Source organism: Astatotilapia calliptera, chromosome 19 (genome assembly GCF_900246225.1).
Source record: "Astatotilapia calliptera chromosome 19, fAstCal1.2, whole genome shotgun sequence".
Classification (NCBI taxonomy): domain Eukaryota; kingdom Metazoa; phylum Chordata; class Actinopteri; order Cichliformes; family Cichlidae; genus Astatotilapia; species Astatotilapia calliptera.
Genome location: NC_039320.1, coordinates 837,089 through 851,624, shown reverse-complemented (window position 1 = coordinate 851,624; position 14,536 = coordinate 837,089).

Sequence of the window (14,536 nt, the reverse complement as noted above, 5' to 3'; positions counted from 1 at the left end):
CTTTAAATGTCAAAACTTTCACTGTCCACAGCTTGAATGGATGTGCTTCTCCTCTACTCAGCAGGCACGAGGGGGGTCGTCCTTTAAGTTTACACTAGCTACAATAAATGGCTGTCTGCATGACACGATTAAAGCTATACTGGATATCATTGGACTCCTCTGTGAAGCTTATGTGAGTTCTATTGTGTCTGGTTTGATATAGCTACCTGCAAAATAGCGTCAAATATTAGGTTATATTGGTTCCGCGCATTCTTACAGGAAGCCGAGGACTAGGCCGACTTCGTTTCAAAGTCCTCACAGTCCAGCACTTCTCCTGAGTTGAAAATAGTCCTACACTTGGAACACCGACGCACTCGCCCAAGTCACTTCTCTGCTACCATAATCTAGAGGAAGAGTGACTAATGACATCCACAGCACATATAAACAATGGCTGAGGAGGAATTGATCCTGGCTGTCAACCCAGTTTTTTTTTACAATCTAGCACTGATGATGGTTAGAAGCTAGCAACAGTAAGCACTCTAAAAAAAGGACAAAATAGGCTTTCCCATGACAAAAGCTGCTACTCATGGAGACAGATGCTCAGCTTATTATTAAACTATTACACCTAGTAAGATTTTAATAGTGGCCTATACTAAAAGCTTTGGAGACGGCCTGCAAAAAGTCATTTTCACATTGTATCAAATAAGCAGTATCCGTGTTGTAAACAACGTTTTTCTTTCAATTGTCTCGGCACACAAGTTGAAATTCAAATTTGCAGAGAAATGGATTAGCAACAGCGTTGGTGGGATTCCTAGGATGGGACTCGGCTAGCTCTGCCGTTCATCACTCGCAACCTACCCTTCAGGCCACTCCTCTGGGAGTGGACGAGGAAAGTGCTCAAGAGGGCACCGGGAGGACTACTTCGAGCACACGAGCGGCCAGCTCACGCCAGCACAGGCGTTTTATAAGATTTTGGGGATTATCATTGTTCCACTCAGTTCACCCAGCGGTCCCACGTCGCAGCAGGGACAGAGTTTTCCCTCCTCTCCTTCTGGCACCCCCGCTCCCTCTTCCATGAGGAAGCAGTGATGTGAACCCATTTTTGTGTGTCATCATAGCAAACTCTGCTCCTTGAGACACCAACTGTAGCAGGAACTACCTCAGACGCTTTGGTGTTATGACTCGCAGTGTGGTGCAGACCATCCAAGAGTTTAGTGCTTTAGATTTTGGTAAGTGAAATTCTAGTGTTTCTGTAGTCTGTTACTTAATCTGCATGAATTAGCTGTTACGTGTGTCTTTGTATTCCATGTATACAGTTCATGATGTAGCTTGGTAACTAAACTTACTAGTATTACTAGAATATGTAAGTTAGCACTCCAGACATTCATCCATAAAAGGTTACATCTGGTTGCAAAAAATGCAACACAGCATAGCAGTGAAACTGTTTGTGTTCAAGCTGTAAAAAAGCCTGTAAAATTTTGTGAAAAGATTTGGTGAGTCAGTGAAGATCACTGGTGGCTGATGAGTGAAATGAGTTGGTGAGGATATGCCGAGCTTTTCTGTAAGTGCTGCCAATTTGGCCAATGGTAGCCTGTGTTAGCTGCTGTTAGCCAACGGGTGAAACTATTTTTAAAGTGGATGAAATGTAGGATTTTTTGCGAATAAACTTTCAAGACAATGTAATCAAATTGCTTATGAGAGTGAACGTGTGATTTTTAGCATTTTTATTAAGGTACTAGTAGCATTGCCACTTTCCTTTGTGCTTTTGCTTCTTTTGAGATGAAGGGGACTGCTTTCTGACAATAAAACACAGGTATGAACCTTATCATGAGTCTGAAGAGGTTCAAATTTAAATGTTCCTTTATGGCAAGTGATCGCATATGACTTCTCTTTTCCTCTGCCTGTCGCCATAGTACCTTTGTTGCCAGTCTCTAGCTGAATATGTTAAATGCATTTAGTCAAAAAGGAGATGTCCTTCCCAGCCACTGTATAGAAACATGTTGGGAGAACATGGAGCATTCCACAAACCACTTGATCCTATGGATTTTTAATAGATTTATTATAAGTTTGTAAGAAATGATCAGTTTGCAGGAGGATGTAATTACACAGTATTTTATGTATCCTTATAAGAATAATTCATTTTTTTCTTAAATAACCTGAAAAAATGTACTGACTGTGCCTTTTAGTATATAATAATCTTTTAAATATCTTTAACTCTTTTAGAACAGGGAACATTTTAAGGTTAACAAGGCAAACTGTATTTTGTTGCCTTGTACTTATGACATGTGCAATGAAAATAACGTTGAATTCTATTCTGTTCTATTCTATTAAACTAAATACCCTTCATAGTCAAAAACACAAGAAGTTGTGTTTTTCAGAAAATGCTCTAATGATATCTGCACAGTGGTACGTGACTGTTTTATGGTGCATATACTGTAATGGAATGCAGGTTATTATCCACATTTTATCATTAAATTTAAGGTTTTATTTAATGTTTGTCTCTTATTACCCTTTTAACTACAATAAGTGGGAAAATAAATGTTTTCATTAACATTTCGCAATGTCAAAGTTTCTTTTTAGGATCTTATAAAAGCTCATGGAGTATGTGTTCCCTTGCAAAAAGCTAAAAAATTTGAAATACTCACAGTTGTGCATTAAGTTTTAATGAATCAATACACAGACGGTCTGGTCCTTGTGTATTCTGACCATAGACTGTGCAGTCTGTGATTCTGACAGGTGAGTAAAACATTTGTGCCTTCAGCACTTCCCCATGGGATGCAATCACTGTATGAGAAACACTGAGAATAAAAGTTACATTTGAAACTATTTGTATTATTAGAATGCTGCGGGAGTGTGTAGGTGTTTTAAGCCATTTGCATTGGTGTTGAATGAAAATGATACATTTGTGTTCAGATACACACACATTGAGAAAAGCGCCTTCTTGAGTCTCTCTCCATGCTGTAATGATCTTCTTGTAGTGCTGCGGAAAGCCTCCGCAATCCCTTCTTCATTTCCCTCTCCTCTTCTCCCTAATGAGCAGAGCCATCCCTTCATCATCAACTACAGCATAATGTACTTTAGTCTGGGGACGAGAGGAGAAAATGGAAGGATAGATTGGAAACAGGTTCGCTTATAAGCTGATCCCACATTACGGGCTGTATATAATACGCTAAAGTCATCAAGGGTTTGTTCTCTACAATCAGAGTGATCCATCGACGATTCGACGTGCTGCAGATGAACGCGGAAACTTCACTTTGGCTGCAGGCAGGAGGGAGGCGCAGGGATTTCTCATATGCACTTGACAGAGTTGGATTTGTGGACTGAAACACATTGTCTCCACTGGTCTGATTGTAACAGATATTTGTTTTCAAGTAAAAAGCTTCAGAACAATGACATACATAAAAAAATATTTCATGTATGTTTCCACTAAGTTATTATAAAATTATAATTTACTTTGTGGCAGCTTGGAAAAGATTTCAAACTACATTTACAATAATATGACCATATATTTTCCTAGATATTTCCATATTTCCATTAATTTCAATTACATAGATAAAAGATAACACAAACCTCAGTGGTTAGTCAGTAAAAATAAAAATAAAAAATCAAGTAATTCCTTTGCTTGAGCCGCATAAAACTCCTTAATTTCCTTAAATGCACCACTCAATATAGCATGCTATAATAAATTTTATCTTGACTTTTAGAAAGATAAGTTAGATACATGGAGCAATTACTTGATACTATATCTGTGTGTTTCTGCAGCAGATCTCACAAAACTTCCTTTGTCCACTATATTCATTATAATTTGTGCTGTTCATCATATCCCAATATCATACTGTCACCTAACCACTGACATGCTCACTCTGCTGACTCCTAAAAGCTATTTGTTGGTTGATGTTTGCTGTGTTGCCTGTTAAAATAAATGTTATATTTAATTGGTATAGCTTGTTTCATCCTGAGTTTTATTCTTTTTGTCACGACCAGGAGTGGCTGTAGCTCAGGTGGTTGAGCAGGTCACCTAATAATTGGAAAGTTGATGGTTTGATCATCGTCTGCTCCAGACTGTGTGCCAAATATCCTTGGGCAAGATACTAGCCTGAAGTTGCTCTCTGATGCGTCCATTGGAGTATAAATCTGTGTGAATGCTAGCTGTTAGATGGAAAGCACTTAAATAGAAAGAACATAGAAAAAAAAGTGCGTGTCAATTAAGTGCTCAGGTAGAGTAGAAAAGCACTATATAAGAACCAGTCCGTTAACCATGCCTCTGGGCCCAGTTGTGACGTTAGTATCAGGTATACCTGGCTATTGTTCAGCAGCACATAAAACAAACTAGTAACCCAACAGCATAAATATGCTCTTGGTGTTGTGAATGCACTCTTAAACGCTCTGTTTTCCTTCTCTGTGAAAGTTGGAATCCAAAGCTAAAGTACTCAGGTCAAGCCACAGAAGTGTATGCACCCATGCTACTACTGAGGTTCAACAAGATTATATAATACAAGCCAGGAGATTCACAAAATTCACTTTAAACGCCACACATTTTTAAAACTAGATAATCACTTACAACATCAAGAAAAAAAAAATCTTATTGGGAAATGATGTCATAAAAGGATGCTTTTATTGTACATTAAAACATCTCCAGATGATTCTCAAAGAACATTATTCTGTGTCCAAGCTGCTGATGTTGGTACGATGTTCTTTTTCTGAAATGCTGTGTTACTTTTACGCTAGATGTAATGAGTATTTTCCCAAAAGTCTTGGGGATCATAAGTTGGGTCTGGCTGTCGCTAAATGATGCCACCGCCTAATTTGCATAATTGGTCATGCTTATGTAATTGTAACCTACTTTGTAGGAGAGAGAAATAACATTGTGGAAGAGACTTAGAGTGAGTAAAAACCACCCTAAATGCATTTAGAATATATTTAGAACTACAAATTTAATTTCTTTTAGCAATTGTTGTTTTCTTTAATGTCACAATTCCAACCCACCTCCTTTATCCGGGCTTGCTACCAGCAAAAGTGACCCGAAATAGGAACTCTGGCAGAGTTACTTGTTGTGTGTGTGTGTTTTTAAGTAGTTTTAAACCTGATCCTCAATAACTAAGAGTAAAAGAAGAACTGACTGCATTACAGTCAGGACGGGAGCAGCGGCTTCGCTCATGTGTGATTCATTTGCAGTTTGGACGTGTAGCATCTTCTACTCTGACGGCAGCTTGGGGCGACTGTTTCGTGAGGACTATCCGCCACCTCTGAGCGCTTTGGCACGTGCGAGTCTGCAGTCACACGGCAGCACCAGCTGCTAGTTGAGAGTAAGAGCGATAAGTGCTTTCACATCAAAAAGTCTTCATAAGTCACCAATAACACCGGCAAAAGTCGTCAGATTTGTCGCTAGTTGCTGTTTAGAAAAAAAGTCGCTAAATAAGTCGCTAAGTTGGCAACACTGCTTTTTCCGAGGTGGAATAGCAAGTTGCAGCTACCAGAATTGTAGCATTAACGGTAGCTAAAACTTTTGTCTCATTTGACCATAAAACTTCTATCTATCTTCACTGAGCTCCTTGGCCTTTCCCTTTGTTCATTGGTCAAAGACTGCCGTCACCCAAATCTGTTTTCTGTCAGAGAGAAACCAGTTGTAGCCAGTTATGACTGAATCTGGCATATTTACCTCATGTTAATCAATATGCATGGTCCTTTTTGAATAAACAAATGTATTTAATTGCAAATCAGATCCAAGGAGCAGAAACTGACAACTTGCGTGTGTTTAATATTTTTCTAGCAAACAAAAGGTAAAAGATCAAAATACTTTTCTGCTTTTGACTATTATCATTTGTGGCAGCAGGATTGTGTATGTGCATTTTTTTCCACAATAAAGTACAGCTTGTTGTACTTTTTTGTGTTTATTGTAATTAACGAACATGTGAACCAGTGAAGCAGTGTGCCTTATTAATGTTTGTCATAGGTTTTGGAAAACAGAGGAGCTCTGTGGAAACGATGCCTGGAATACATCAGACTCTGCATACACACAATACTTAGCATTTAATAGATACCTACATTTGTTTTGTCTTTCATGGTATTTGACGATAACAACAATCAAAACCCTCTTAAAAGGGCTGTTTCCTATAATTTTATTTTCCCAGCTGGAAGTAGAAATTGAGCCTGATGCATGCGGGGTGGAAGAATAATAACAGCGATGTCACTGAGACTCTAAAAACAATAAAAAGTTTTGGAGGAGTGACCATCATCTGACAGCCGAGTACGGCTTCATTAAAGCCTTATGAGAACCTGATGGTTGTAACTGTGTGTGTGTGTGTGTGTGTGTGTGTGTGTGTGTGTGTGTGTGTGTGTGTGTGTGTGTGTGTGTGTGTGTGTGTGTGTGTGTGTGTGTGTGTGTGTGTGTGCATTTGTACATGTCTGTGTGAGTGTTCCTAATATGGATTCATGGAGTTTTAGCCTGATTGCATTTTCACATCAGTCGTCAAAATGCATTTAAAAAACAATTTGATACGCGATGGCGAGAGGCCAAGAGCCGCTCAGAACCGTAGAATAAATAAAAGCAATGATGATGCCAGCGTCAGCCAGAGACCTTGATCAATCATTAGCATACATAAGAAAGTGTGTGTGCGTGTCTAAGTGTGTGTATGTGTCTGAGGGTAAGGACAAAAAAGAAGAGATAAAGTTAATGTCAGTGATGTATATTATCAATCATTTGCATGTGGAGATGTGTAGATGAGTGTGTGAAAACTGTGTGTGTCTTCAAAATGGTCCATCTGTAATTCCTCAGAGCAGTTAATTCATCATCTGTGCTTCAGCATCAGGGCATCCGCAGGCGTTTAGGACTAATATTTCAGCCCCCATTACAGTGGCAGAGCAGAGAGCTGAGGCTTCGGTTTGACCTCAGACCTCAGCCGAGGGAATCGCAGCCTGACCCCATCCATCAACGTGGGGAGAGAGGAAATATTAAGAGGGTAACATTATTAGTTTGATTACAGGGGAGAGAGATTTAGCTGTCATTTTCAGCCGGCAGTGTGGGCGGCTGTCGTTGGACGCTGTCTGTCTGATTGGCTGGCTGGGCTACCTGTCGGCATCACTGTATACCACTGACTGTATGAAGGTTGATGAAATAATGAAGTCATAAAGAGAAAAAGAATTAACATTGTTAAAGCTTTGCATTTGCACTGATTAAGTTGCATCACGCAGCAGTTTGTGGTCAGTAAAACCAAACTTCTCAGACAATGATATTAATATCCTCTATACATAAATAAACTCAACACTTTATAGAGTTCTTTACATTAAACAATATGTAAAAGTAGGAAAATGTTGATGAGCACATAATAACTCAATGGAGCTACAGATTATTACCCATATAAAAGGTTGGAGGCTTTTGGGGTAAAAACGAAAGTTTAAGAAAATTAATATTTACCTCATTACTCAGTGCATTGTCTCCTGCCCAGTATTCAAATGTTGTTTCTTGTTAGCTAAAAACCCAGTAAGACTGGAGAGCCTTCTCATTTCCTGTTAATGCCACTTTACCAAAATTAGCTGCAATTGAGCTAGTGGATGTTCATAAAATGGTAAATGGCCTGTATTTATATAGCGCTTTACTAGTCCCTAAGGACCCCAAAGCGCTTTACATATCCAGTCATCCACCCATTCACGCACACATTCACACACTGGTGATGGCAAGCTACATTGTAGCCACAGCCACCCTGGGGCGCACTGACAGAGGCGAGGCTGCCGGACACTGGCGCCACCGGGCTCTCTGACCACCACCAGCAGGCAACGGGTGAAGTGTCTTGCCCAAGGACACAACGAACCGAGACTGTCCAAGCTGGGGCTCGAACCGGCAACCTTCCGATTATAAGGCGAACTCCCAACTCTTGAGCCACGATAAGATAGCCCTCAGTCAATAGAACGTTTAAGACAAAACAGCACCCTATCTATAGCTTGAAATCACAACAACAATAGTATAAACACACTTCATTTTGTAAGGAAAAGATCCTAAAATAAAACAGAAAAAACCCCAACAATCAGACAAGCTCCCAGAAGCGAGCACTTGGTGACAGTAGGAAGGAAAAACTCCCCTTTAAAAGGAAGAAACCAGTTACAAGAGAATTTTATGACTAAAAAACTAAATGACATTTTAGTCAGAAGGTTGGCTAAAACGAAATCAAGTTTTGCTGTCAAAATTAAAACTGGTTCCAGTGTTTGCTTTAGGATTTATGACAGGACATCCTCCCACAATGTCGCCTGTTTCCAAACAGTCAACAGTTAGAGAATTATGATTAAATCAAAACAGAAACTTTTAGAATTTTGATTAAAATGCAACTTGTTGTGTAGAATTTTTTTAAAAAGTGTTGAGTTTATGTACAGGGGATATTATTTATTCAAATAATTAATCAGTAAAATATGATTGTTATAAACTGAATGTATAAAAATCCAGTAAATTTAATTTTTCCTGTAAATGTAACATTTTGCATCATACTTTCACAAAATTATGTGGAAAATTTACACGTAATCAAATTCTGTAAAGTCAGAATTTGCGGTATTATTTGTTAATATATATACAAACACCTCGTACAAACTGTCGGAGGTGGAGAGGTAAAGATTTGGGCTTATTTTGCAGTAATTAAGATGACCATGATCTCCTGTAAGTATTGTAAAGTCAAATGTGAGGCCATCCGTCATCCGTTGACAACTAAAGCTTGTGGGACGTCAAGAAAGCTGTGCAACAATGCATAGCTGCAAACCTCAATGAACTGAGGCAACATTGAAAAACAGTGGGCCAAAATTCTTTACAGCACCTAAAATAAAGGGAAAGTGTTGTTAAGGAGAAAAATTAGTTCATGATCTTTCTGGGAAAGGAAGGAAATCACATTTATTAAGCAGAAGTGTCATAGGTTTAAAATGTAGAAATAATATTTGGTGACACTCGTCATCTTTCGTAAGCAGGCTCTGTGTACATCAATCATCACTCATTGAAAACACAGTGTACGAGTTCTTGTCAGCAAACGGATCTTCAGGACAGAAAAGTATGATTTCTTTGTCATCTGCTGTCTTTCACCAATGATGAAAAAAAATATATCAAATGAGGATCCAGAGACGTGTGATCTTTAACGGACTGATGGTTGGCTTAATAGAAAGGCACGCGTGTCTGCAGAGATGACAGGCTGCCTCCAAAATGGATTTAGAGAGACATGACGGGGAATTATTGACTTTTGTTGTGTTTTACAGCGAGTCAGAAAAACTGATGACTGCTGATGGTGATCCTGAGTGTGTGAGAAAGTGAAACTGGTTGAATCTGGATAGGCAATACTAAACTTGATGTGGGGGTGTCTTCGGGCATAATGATGAATAAAATTCTGTTTTCCCATAATTGTGTGAAACGGGGACCAAAATGTCACCATTAAGATAAAAAAAACCCAACTTTTTGGACATTTTTGTAGTATGCAGAGTAACTCTCCTTTGGAGTCAGCCTCAAGAGGCCGTTGGAGGAACTGCAGTTTTGGAATCTTAAAGTGCTTCAGTCTAAAATAATATTCATGTCCATGACTTGACTCTTTTAATCCCAGTAGTTTTTTTCATCTTTTTATTCAGATGTGGGCTCTACACTCTACAGTCAATAAAAAACACTAATAAAATTACATAAAATAAAACACTTAAACCACTTGTAATAACCATTTATTATTAATTTCTATTATTTTATTCTGATTCAAAATGACAAACTAGTGGAGACATAGACATATATATGTAATAGGCTCAGTTCAGAGTGTCTTCAGGGAATTGATATCACGTGGCTCTATCTGTGTGAATGTAAGTGTGGATGTCACCAGCCTTTCACAGTAGTGGGCGTAGTCTCAGGAAGTCCAGTGAACACATTTGTCCCTCGTCTTCACTTAGTCCAGTACATAAACCCGCCTTCCACCGCTGCTCCTTGCTGGACTGTTGTCCAACACCTGTGTGAGTTTAATGCAGACAGCTTGCAATGCTGCTTTAACTGACCTGCTTGCTCTCTCCTCCTTCCTCGTAGGAATAAAAATGAGAAATATTTACGTGCAAAGCTGCCTGACCCACTCTCACTCCTCCCAGCCATCTTTGTTCACCAACTCTAAAGCTCTGAGGACTGGAGCTGTGCCCCGGAGAAAGAGAGGAGAAGCTCTGATTTCTGTTACTTACCCAAAGCAACTCAGGTGAACTTTGTTCCCAGATTAATCGGCTCCGGGGGAAAGATGCTCAGATTCCTGTTTGTTAACCTGCCTAAAGACACTTACCTGAGCACAGCCTGCAGCCTGTGAACTTACTTAAAGACTTACCTGTAAACAGTGATCAAGGTTCCAGCTGTTTAACTTACATGTGATGTTCTTTTTTAAGATTCTGTTCATTTAAACAGTTTAACTTTGTAACTGTGTCCTGCGTTTGGAGTTGGTCTGTTGGAGAAACCTTGGCAGCAAAATGTTAATGTTTTGCTAATTATAAAAATGAAGAAAAAATGCAGATAAAATATCAGAGATCCTCTTGATTTTTTTTGTTTTATAGCTGGTTGGGGAGGATATGTGCAAGTAGAGGGATGTGGGTCGGTTTGCGTTCCACTTTATAACTACAAGTTAATGATAACAACCATATCAGCATCTAACCTGAGTCATGTGACATAAGCAGCTTAGTTGTCTGTTCAGTTTTCTATCACGTATCAGTTAGGAGAAAAGAAATACACTCCAATACACCATACATTTTCATACAGGAAGAGCAGAGGGATGACAGCTAGGCAAGACCCCCTCGTACAAACCAGAAAATACTGATCATACTTTTGTTAAAAAACAAAATAAGTCAAGGACAACCACCAAACGTTGGATGCACAAATTTTAATCATGACCTAAACTTTCATTCATTATCAAAATGTTTGCTGAGTAACATTTGGTGGCAGCGCAAAATGTGTCTTTATGTTTCCAGAAAAGAGGAAATTTTAGCATATAGTAAATATAATATAATCCTTTACTTCTACATGGAGATTTTGATTGTCCGTATCTAAGTAAGGTCTTCATGTGTTATTTAAGTTTGTCTTTAGAGACTGGCTAAATCCTTTCTAAACTGTGAAGATAAACTTGTAAATCTGACAAAGCTGGACTCGGATTGTCTGACCAAAAACTGAAGAACAAATCTAAAAATCTGACCAAATACTGTCTGTCAGCATTTATTATCCGCCAGTTTTTGACATATTTCCATTGAAGTTTGATACCCTGATTGAATTGCACTTGAATGCACCATGAGAGAAGAAGGTATCTGTGACAGGTGAGTATTTGTTATTTTGCTGCCAGAGCTCATGAATGTGTGTTTCTGTGTGAATGTGTGCATGTGTTATGTTTGCATGTTGTCCTGGGGGATAACAGCAGGTTGACTGTCCTGATTCTGTCTGCTGTACTTTAGGTGGTCACAGCTCACTAATGCACCATGCAGCCTGCTATGCAAACACGCACACACAAATTCACATGCACACACACGTGAATATCAAATGCACGCATACTGAGGCAAATGTTTGCGCGCGCACACATCGTCATCATCATGAGTTGATGGTCATCTGGTCATATAAAGAAACTGCAGCGACACACATCTCTGTATAATACACACACACACACGCGCGCTGTTCAGCCCTAATTCTATAAGGGGGTCCAGCATGTCTCCCCTGAAACCTCCAGTTCAATTCATTTGATTTCATTACACACAGAGAGAAAGAGAGAGAGGTAAACTGTATTGTGGGGGAGCGAGGCAGGGGCTGCAGTGGTGGTTTTCATTAGGAGCTGCTGGTTAGAGCTGCGATCCAATTTAGACTTCAGGCTGGCGGAGAGGCGAGCTGTGTGTTTTTATTGGTATTTAATCAGCTCAATTGGGACATTTTATTAGTGCAATGCTTTGTTTCGGAGGACAGACGAGAACTGCGGGTTATTAGAGGCTCTCAAAGTGAGGTTCGGAGTCCCTGCAGGGGTCCTGGTGGGGTTTCAGCGAGTCTAGAGGAGGATGAAATATTGAAAATGTGTCCTGCATGGCTCAATAAAGAGAAAGAGGAGAGCAGTAAAATCGCCAGAGTTGGGGGTTCGATGCCTTTGCTGAAAATGTCACGATGCAAATTATAGTTTTAGTTCTGCAAACGTGTCTCAGAGGCAAAGCTGCGAGTTAATCCTCAGAAGGTGGAGCCAAAAATAAAAGCAACCGCTGCAAACTTGACCAATGCAGAAGGAAGTAAAGAAATAAGATGGTTAATTTCAGTGTTTTAACCAGTCTAGAAGATCATCAGATTAACTATTGTGATTGTGTATAAGCTGATACATGCAGATATATTTTGAAAAAGAATTACATCTAATGACATTTAACCTTAAAAGAATTACAGTAGCACCCTTACATGAACCATGCTGTTCCCTCTGTGCTACTAGCATTCAGGGAAAGTATAGTCAAATTGAATATGGCCATTGTCATTTCTAAGTTATCAAATACTGACGTTTGGTATGGTCCCTTAAGCATCACTTTATAATACACTAGGCATCTACAGATATATACATAAAGATAGCACATCGCTCACTGCTATTCTTTGATATTGCGTTACAGGTATCTAATATAATGTATACCATGTAAAAACTGGCTGCAAAAATATAAAAAAAACTATCATGACAGCATCATTTAAATGAGTCTGACTTTAACTGAGCACTTCAGACAAGTGATTAATGATGTGGCTCCAATTCTCTTGATCGAATTTGGGAGTCTGAAAACACAAAAACATGCTACTGTACATCCGAACAAAATTATATGGTTCTGTATGCTGATGTGCCTACAGTTCAGGCACATGTAAATAATATCTATAAACATCAATATTTTATTGATACATTTAATTAAAATGAGCCTCTGAAAATTGAGAACTGTATAGAAAAATTGCAGTTAATGTATTCATTCAATTCAATGATTTTATCAATATAGTTCCAAATCACAACAATCATCACCTCAAGGCACCCCAACAAGTAGATGACTCCCCCTATGCGCAAGCGCTTGGCTACAGTGGAGAGGAAAAACTCCTCTTTAACAGGAAGAACCCTCTGGCATTACGACAAGGAGGGATGTCCATCTGACGCTCAGGGTGAGGAGAGAGAGACAGAAATACTTTTGTTGTCCTCTTTTGTCCCCCTTATTTGAAGATGAAAGTCTGCGTATCTTGAATGTTTAATGTAATGCACAGAGGCAAAATTGCAAACATTGTATCTTTGTCTAAATAGTTATGAAATAAACTTTGTCAACTGTGACATTATCCACTGATTTTGGAGTATGCATGCTAAAAGCTCATTGTTAGCATTTTACCCAGTGCTGTGGGGTTTTTTTTTTTAAGGGTTTTTTTGGAGCTTTTTTTTAGCGCTAGAAATAATCTGCTTTAGCTAATAACTCTTAAGTTATCAGCTAAAGCTTGCAAAGCTGTTTACAACCCTACACTCACAAATTGTACAAAAGCAAAGCCAGGCACATCTGCTTGATAAGGGGTGCCAAACATAAGGCCTGAAGCCAGAATTGGCCCACTAAAGACTCCAATCTGGCCCACTGGAATGCTTTGGGAATGTGAAGTAAGGCTTGATTGTTAGATTTTCACCTGTATTTTCACAGGTTTTACACCTTTTCTACTTCTCCTGTGTCCATTTAAACAATTACTACTACGATTGTGCTTGGTACCAGCTAATTCTGTTTTTTGTCAAGCAACTAAAATAACAACGCTCGAAAAGGCACCAACACCAAAAACATAGACAAGTAGTCCAATTCAGTGACTTAGCCACATTGACCTAGCAGACAGATACTGGCAGCAGCTCACTGGCTGTGTGGGAACGCTCTACTTTAAGTGTTAAAGTTATTCGGAATAAAGAGCAATACAAAATGCACATATTTGTTATGAAGGTCGAAATGTTTTTTTATCATTATTATTAGTATTATTTTTTTAAATTATTTTTTAAAATTGAACTTCTTAAATTGAAAGTCTATGGACTGACTTCCTTTTAGAGCCAGTCTCTAGTGGCCAGTGGTGAAGAACTGCAGGTTTTGGCTTTGTTTTTCTGGGCTTTCAGACTCCCATGACCTTCATATCTGAATGGAGTATAACACAAGGACTGAAAATGCTACAGTAGCCTGAATGAGCCAAGGCTGGAAAGTAATTATACATTTAGTTGTAAACTTTAACATTTGAGCAGCATTTCGTCTTTTCTACCGAATTTTTGTGAGAATTCTCCACCATGCACCCCGTCTCTCACCCAATGGTGGCTGTACAAAAATCGAATGAAAAAATAAAGCATTCTGTTTCATTGAACATGAACCTACCCGAGACTATAGTGAGCTAAAAAACCCCAATTATAATTACTGTACAATAAATACTTTTACTTGATTGGGGAACTTTTACTTGTAGCATCGAGTTTGTGTGAGTGAGCAGTAGAGAGACAGAGTGAGGGCGGAGAGCCGGTGTGAGTGAGAGAAAGGGGAGGAGACAGTCTGAGGAGGAGCGCTGCTGAATTCGACTTTATTCGAAAGTCTGATCACACACGGCGCTTCAGTG